Genomic DNA, 8,910 nt, shown 5'->3' with positions numbered 1-8,910 from the left:
GGAACAAACTGCCAACCCTCCGTGCAAACGCAACAACAGGGCACCGACAGCCAATGGCTCCGATGGGTTGGAGAACAGATTATCGGAGTGGTGCACTACATAGAGGCGGAAGAGAAAGCGCAGATGGACCGGTTGCTAGTCACAACCGGAGAACTAGAGACGGCCCGGTCAAGGATCTGGAGCCTAGAACAAGACTTGGACCTGGCCACAAAAGAATTGGCCAAAATGGCCTTAACCGGACCACAGATCCAAGCACTTGTGACTCCGGTAGATGTACAGAATAAAGACACACCAGCACCTGTACATAGTAATAGGAACCCGGAGACGGAACCAGTCCCGGAGACAATGGCGGCGTAAGCGAAAGAGCTTGCCGAATTGAAAGATGAACTAGCCACACAAGAAGCATTACGCACCCGAGAAAGGGACTTGAAGAAAGCAGCAAAAAAAGAACAAAGAAAGACTGTTGAGAACCTCTGCCGGGCAGAAGACAATCTGCGGAAAGGACATCAGGCATATGACCGGCTTAAGGAGGAGAAAGAGAAAGTGCTGCAAGAAAAGGATAAGCTGCGACGGATGGCAGAAACGGAGATTGAAAGACTTAAAGAAGAACTCCGTCAACAGAAAAATCAGGAATACCGCGCTCACTGGCAACTCAACCAGAAGCTAACGCAGAAGACCGATGATTTTGAGCACCTGCACCGGGACTATAAGCACCTGGATACGGAGCATAAGGAGCAGCAGGAGAAGATGGCAGAGCTCCGACAGGAAGTTCATCAAACCGAGACAGCGCTAGCTAAAGAACGGGTTGAAAGAACAATGCTACTGGAGGAAGCCGCGCAAGAATGTATGGAGCTCCATAAGCGGCATTATGAAGAAAAGGAAAGAGCGACAATGGTATTGCAGAGGTTGCAGAACACCTACCAAAACCAATTGTCACATTACCGGGAGCAGGAGGTGGACATAGTGACGATGATCAAGCAATTGAAGGAAGAACGGCAAGCCGCGGAGGACAAATCGAAGATGGGACTTGAGCGGATTCAGTTCATTGTCCAGGCATGGAGGAACAAGACAAAATGCTTGATTGACGAAAGCTCCACGCAATGGTGGGACAAATGGGCAAAGCACACAGCCAAGCTCCAGTTGCTAAGGGCGGACGCGGAAAACCGGTAGAAGGATGGCGACGACTGCTACATGCTAACAAAGGAGGACTTCACCATCGTAAGAGATGAGTTAGCAGAAGACTTTGTAACTCTAGCGGAGGAACAATCAGCAGTGGTCCAGCAACTGGTAGCACAGTTGGATGATGATCGACTGGATGCTCAAATCCAGTTTGAAAACTATGAGCGGACTAGGCTACGGCAAGAAGAAGCAAAGCAGGCGGCGACCGTCAACCTCAACGATGAGGAGCCATCGCCAAGGCAAGGACCAGACAGAGACAAGGCCGGGGCGAGTCAACCGGAGTCAAATCCGGCAGAGCAGCTAACGGAGGAATCACCGCCAAAATACCGGTATCGGGAGCCGAACAGACGCCATCCAAGAAGCAACAGTCAAAGTATCCGAAGCCGGAGCAACAACAGCCACAGCCACAGCAACAACAACAACAACAACAACAGATTCCCGAAGAACCATTGGACACCCTAGAGCAGAGTATTCTGGATATCGTGGACAAAGTCTAAGGGCCAAATAGTGGGATTCGACGTACAAGGTACTGTCCCATGGGCGTGCCATGTGTTACCCGGCTGGCAAAGGAGTTAAAGACCAGAATGTGAAAGGGATTGTTTATTCAGAATCTATTATAATTAAGTAGTTTATGGGACGTGAACGGATGGACCGGAATCGGTATGCCAATCCTGATCCGGACCAGTTCCGAACATGTGCTGGTTGGCACCGTTTTGTACTCAGCACCGGTGACCTATATAAAGGCCCAATTACAATGTAAAACTTGGACGGATAATTAATAGAGCTTCTTGTTTTATCTTTAAGTGTTGATTACCGTTCTGTGCTAATTGTTCTATCATACGCGTGTATCGAGTCTAATGCCATATTGCTAAGTAACCAATTAAAGTCTGAGTAATCGTTGTGTCTTAAGTTATCTCATCGTAGCACCCCTTTGGTGAAGTGTCTTCCGTAGACACCCTGTGTTAGGCCATTGTCCGGCCCTAAGGAATAACACAGTTTTTTGGGGGAAATACATAACCATCTCTTGGCATCTTCAAAATCCGACAACCTTTGACATTCATTATCAACCACATCTTCCAAATGTACAGTCCCCAATCGAAATAAACGATTGAATTGAGATCTCAACTTCTCTTTCCCATGCCAAAACAACACTTGAGAAGAAACAAACAATTCATTTTGTAATGAATTACAATATTCTCGATCACTTGATGGTCCCCATTCAAAAAGAGATAATGCATCTTGCCATGATCTTACCAAATGTTGTCCACATACATAATGTTGAATCTTTAGAGGAATACTTCCATTCAGTAATAACCACCATGATACTTGAATCTTTGTTTTCCCATGCACCAATCCTTCATGCTCAATAAAATATTGCATGATAGATATCAATGGTTGATCTTGTTGACATATATCTGGTAATAATGCAAATCTACGAGCCATCAAATGCCTTTCCAAATCCAATATTGTTGCACCACCTAACCTTTTAGGAGTAGCCAAATGGTCCCATGAAATCCATGTAACTCCCATCATTTCTCCCTTCCGCCACAACATGAACGAATAGGTTGTAGCATGCTTTGTAATGCCTTCTTAGTCCAAGGAAGTAAAGGTAAAAAATATAATAACATGGGTATCAAGATACATTACACCACTTTGATTCGTACATGAAAGGGCCATAATTGAGACTTCCAATACATAAATTTATCCCTCAATTTACTACCAATCCAATCAATCAATTGAACATTTGTAACATCAATGCCCAATGGATAACCCAAATGTTGATAAATTGAACCTCATGTAATCAGTGACCCTCGCCATCCCAAACATTCCAAATCACTCTCCGTACAAGAAATAAGGTGAGACTTCCTCCAATTTATATACAACCCTAAAGCCAAAGCAAATTGATCCCAAACTTGCATACTCCTTTTAAGATTTTTCTTTTGACGCTTGTAAAAACATAAAAGAATCATCTGTCAATGCTTGTGCCACCAATTGTCGACCAGAAGGAAGATGCAAACCCACAATATCACCATTGGCCGCAAGATTTGACAACATTATCAAAGGATGTGTAACAATAGCAAATAACAATGGGCTTAGTGGGCATCCTTACCACACGGATCTAGTAAGAAACACTTTGAGAGTGACTCCACCATTAAGCATCACACGGGAGGTTGCATTTTGCCCTAGCAAAAAGATAAGTTGACACATACGAGGACCAAACCCATATTATACATCACACCTGAGAGGAAAGACCAATTAACAACACGACTTCTGCCTTCATACAAAAGTCGACCCCCTATCAATAATCTCTCCTCTCCCTTTTATAGTTTTTAAGAGGACCATTACCAAAAAGTTTCTTTTTGTAGCACTTGGCCTAGAGACCCAATTGACACAAAAAACATTACGTCACATTTTCATTTCTACCATATACCTTGATCATTTCATAGTACAAAGTATAAAAATACACATTTGCCATGTTTTATTTTATATTGAAGGAAAACCTTGGACAAAATCAAGCAATTGTCAAGAGAGAATGAAAAATAGTGAACACTTATGTTCATAACGGTTGGGGAGCTCTTATATTAAGATTTCCTTTCCAATTATTGTGAGAATGAAAAATAACAAAAGAAGGTGTTAGGTAGATGGTAAACTATAAGATGTGTCAAGCCCATATTTATATTATTTCATGAATTGGGTTTAAGAAAAGAAAATATGGTCTCATGTTATTCTCATTTTTCAAGAAAAGAACTCGCATACGGTTTGCAACACATAAGGATTGGATAATGTGTTCCCTTTCTCTTTTTAAAAACTTCAACAAAAACACAAGTCGCAACGCTTGCACTCTTTTACTTCGTCGTAATTATTTGGAAAAACAAGCCCCTTGCTTGTGGGGGCCAGTACACAAAGCTTGGACTCAAGATTATTGTTTGTTTCTTTATATTTGTTTATGTACTGTGGAAATAGGAAAAGCAAACCCCTCATGTTTGGGCACCCGATGCGAGTCCTAGAGTTAGGGTGTTTCTTTATTTATTTTATTATTTCGAACTAACGGAAAAGCCTGTAGTTAACCAGGTATTTGGTTTTTCCATTCTTTCAAAATATGAGAATCCTTCATTCAATTGTGAAATGTAAGGCCTGGACCGAATGATTATTTACTTATTTTTCCTTATTATTGCCTAAAGAAAATGTTCAATTTCATCATGGAACAAAAGGTGGGCACAAGCAAGGCCTTGGACTTTTAGTTGTTATTACTTCAAATTTTTTACTTAATGGTATATTTACATTGCGATTAATGCTAATGTAATAAAGTTCAAATAACATAGATGTGTCATTTGACTAACTAATTTGTTTTGCCTTTCCAAAACTACAATTTTTTAATGAAGGGTCCTAAAGTACTTAATCTAATATACAATGTTTTTTTTCACCGTGAAACCCATAGTATATGTACTTCCTTCTGCTTACACATTTGGATGAGCAACACTTGGATATCCCTTAAACATGCTCCTTTCTAAAGGTACGTCCAAAGGCTACAAAGGAAAATTTGCTAAGAGCGAATTGGTTGGCACACAAATTTTATGATTTTCAAGTGGCACTTTCCCGTTTCCTTCGGATTCTACTTTGTGCTTTCCTTTTCTTTTTATTGGCATGCCTTGAGTGTGTGGGACACATACAACGATACACACCCACATGTAACTATATATGAATGCCAAAATGGACGTTGGACAAATTATTCAAATTTGAAAATAACTTTTTTAGAGACACTTGGGAGACAAAATTATTTGTCTTCTACATGGCTTCGAAGATTCCTTACGTAAACATGATGAAGACTAATTTGATCAAGCACCTTCTCACATTGCTCCCCACAATAATGAACTATTGTGCAATTTTACTATTCGAAGTACAACGTTTTGCAAGATATGCACTTCCAATGGTGAATGATTGGATGTACCCATCCACATGCCGTTTTATGGTTCTCATTCCTCTCAAAAAAAACTCCACAAAACTAGTCTAAGCATTTACATCATGTTTTTTGTGATATTTATTGAAGATCAATTATGGCGGGTAATCATCTTTGATAGATTCAATAACGAGTTGTGATTTAAAAGTCAAAGATTTGGAAATAAAAAACACCTTACTTAAATTACGTGAATGGATTCTTCAAATTTGAGACTAATGCTTTTTCCATAGCGGAGCCAAAAAATCGGACTAAATCCAAAGCATTTCCATATCAAATAGAACCTTACAACTCCTACCTTTTGGATTAGATAGCAAAACAATCAAAATATGAAAAATGCATAACTACATCCTATGATATTCAACATTGGAATGAATCATTGTTTTAAAAGTCAATGAAGTAGATAGCTAAATAAAATATAGTTTTTTGAATTAAAGGCAACATTTTTCTTCTTACTCAACTCCTTAATAAATGAAAACGGCTAATTCAATCAATATTTTGATTGTTGACAAAGTTGGCAATTGTGATTATAATCAATGTGAAGTGGTAATGGTTGCAAGTACATGTAAATAATTTGATAATTAACTAAGGGTTAATTAGTATCTAATTATTTGAGTTGTTAAATCACGTCGATGATTAATGAGAGTGTAGCTAAAGACCTTTCTCTATCTTAACAATGAGGTACATATATATAGACCTCGTGTGCAAGGGTGCACATGTGTAAGGAGAATATAGGTACAAAGGTGTAAGTCTTATATTAAATATACTTGGGAGTGGAGGATCTAGAATGTATCCCACTTAAGTACAAGGTCTTATTTAAGGCATTAAGGTCAACACACTAACTAGATTCTATCTAGGTAATTACTAAGTTACGTGATTAACTAAATGGCTAAACTTAGTTAAGCTTGATATCTCAACAGTATATAATGATGAGTGAGAAGGAATACAGGTAGGTGTACTACTATTCCTTATGAGGAACAATCGGAGGATAGAAAGCGGGGGTTAGAACATGTTGCTCCATCTTGGAGAACACCTTCGGTTACCCCTCTTGAGTAATTGGGTCAAGGTATTGTGGTGCAAAGGAGACTTGGGGTCACGGCGTACTACCGAAACGGTAATCGGATTGTTACAAGGAATAGGATTGCTACACTGTAGAATCGGCTACAACTGATCCATATTTATGACCTTACACAGACCGAACGTTATATAGATATATGTGTATAGAGATGAGACAGACACGGAGTACCCACAAAGCATATATGTATATTCGATTGAATGTAGCAAACAGGTACAAATACAAGTACCGATTAGTGCTCGGTCCCTTATTCGCATGTTAGTGCTCGGTTCCTTTTGATACGTTTCACACTTGTCCCACTGGGTAACAGAACATCAACAATAGGAGGAGAGATGGAAAGCAAGGTTATATTATATAACCTTATGAGTAAGAGAAGGGAGATGTCCTCGTGGTGATAATATCTTCTAAGAGAAAAATATGTTGGGTCGGATGGTCGACATATAAGCATGCGTTGTATTCACTTTTCGCTTGCAAATATCTTAACATTTAGAAATCAAACAATGAGAGAGAATACTATAAAAAGGATCGAGAAGAACTATCATAATATTTGTAGACCTTTTATAAAGAGAGCTTGATTAGAATAGGAGGGGGAAAGAGTATTGCCTAGGTTTTAGGGAGTTGAAATTGAAGCTTTCAAAATTGTTGATGGCCTTCTAGTTAATATGTTTGGAACAATGCAATGCAATGCTAAAAACTTCTTTATGACTGGGATGTTCATGGAAGATTTGTTAAGGGTCTCAAAAATGCATTTTGTGATAATTTCGTTATTGATGTGTAGAAAGTCCACAAATTTCTAGAGGAAAGCATTGATATGAAGTAACGAGCCGAGGATTTTATGAAACTTGATAAGTGGCTCAATAGCTATGCATGTTGATTCACATCCAATTCCTCAAAAAGCATGGTTGGGGTGACTCAATTATCCAATAGAAAATATCAAGCTAAATGTGGAGGAGATTGGGGATGGGGGGGACATGGTCAATTGTATTTATATACACACAAAATAATAAAAATCTCATGATTTCTTATTTGAGGCAGTTCTTCAAGATAAAGTGATATAGAAAAGAGTAAAGTTGTTTGAAGCTAAAGAGAGGGCTACACAATCACTCATTTAAGGACCATATCATCTTTTTACATACATATATTATTTGAATATCCATACTTATCTCCACCCTTCAATGGTCTTTCCATCTTGGAGTGGCACATGATGGAGATTTTTCAAAGTCAGAAGTTTCAATTTGTTTGAGTTCAAGATCTTAAGTTTTTGGATATCTAGATTGTGTAGTGCCTTATGTTTGGTTATCTCTATTTTGGTTTGTTGTTCTCAAATACGAGAAAACAATCATAAGATGCAATCTATTGCTCGATCTTTTACATGTCATTTTCGTCTCTTGTCAAAATGCTTTGCAAGGGGAAAATCCCTTGTATTTGCACATACTAAATCCCATTGTCTTGTGCTTATAGTAAGTCACATGTTTTTCACCTCACAAACCGTAAAATGGGGCGTGATTCTGCATAGGAAAAACAACTTGAAACTTATGAGAACATAAAGTTTAGGGAGATTCAATGTGGAATGTTTGCAAAGGAATGCCATCTCTCTCTCTCTCTCTCTCTCTCTCTCTCTCTCTCTATTGTTTACAACTAGGCATATCTTAAAGGTGGCACTTTGAATTATTTTCCCATCGAAGTTTGGGGGATGAGAGGTTCTGGGTAGTCTAAAAAAGAAGAAGGTATTGCACATTATTCAACACAAAAGCTAGGCCTCGGTGTCTTCGAATTTCCTTAGCTAGCGTGTCGGGCCGAAGGATCCTACCTTAGCTCGACATGAAAAGGACTTGGAACAGCAGGGCAAAGGGGAAACCCAGCAAGAGAGGGGGTGGGGGCCGAGGAGGGGGAGTCTGGTTGGCGCATGAGCTCTTGTTATACATACATGCGCAATATCGTGGGTGGTTAGTGAAAGATCGAGCTGGCATGGAGGAGTAGGAGGAGGAGGTTGTTATCATTCTTTTCTAGTTTGTTTTTCTTTCTTTTTACGCGAGTGAGTAATTTAAGTAGGTTTTAACGGACAATGTCCTACATAGACACACACACTAAATATATATATATACGGACGAGAGTGACACTGACCAACCGATAGACCCCAATGAACATTAGAAAAGAGTGAAGATAAGAAGAATGCATGTACATGTTTTGGGGGGGGGATTTCATTCTCAAGATGGATTTCATTATACATAATGTATATATACATAGATACATTTAGAGAGAGAGAGAGAGAGAGAGAGAGAGAGAGAGAGAGAGAGATTCACTTTGGGCTATAGCTAATTTCTCTAACCTTTGCAACAACTAAACTTTACACACTCTTTTTCTCTCTCTCTCTCTCTCTCTCTCTCTTGCCCTGTTTTTACTTTCGATGAATGGGTAAAATGCCCTGTTTTTTGTTGTAAACCAATTGTCTCATGGGCCAATGTTGGTCTTAGAAGACGTTAATACAATAGACATTCAGTTAAGTGCGCACTTTGAACACAAGGAAGAAATGCGCACTTAGGAGTTTTCTAAAACATTTTAGGGGTTTTTGGAAATTTTTAGGGTTTTCTGAATTATTTTCTTTCTCTCTAATCATACAATTCTTGATAAGAAAAGTGATCAATTTACGTGATATAATTGACCTAAAACGTTTCTGGTTTCAACATACATACTCTTTAGT

Source organism: Azolla caroliniana, unplaced genomic scaffold (genome assembly GCF_043228905.1).
Source record: "Azolla caroliniana isolate FFs.n. ecotype wild unplaced genomic scaffold, voAzoCaro1.0.p SCAF_4, whole genome shotgun sequence".
In the NCBI taxonomy this organism is placed as follows: Eukaryota; Viridiplantae; Streptophyta; class Polypodiopsida; order Salviniales; family Salviniaceae; genus Azolla; species Azolla caroliniana.
Note: the sequence above shows the minus strand (reverse complement) of the source record.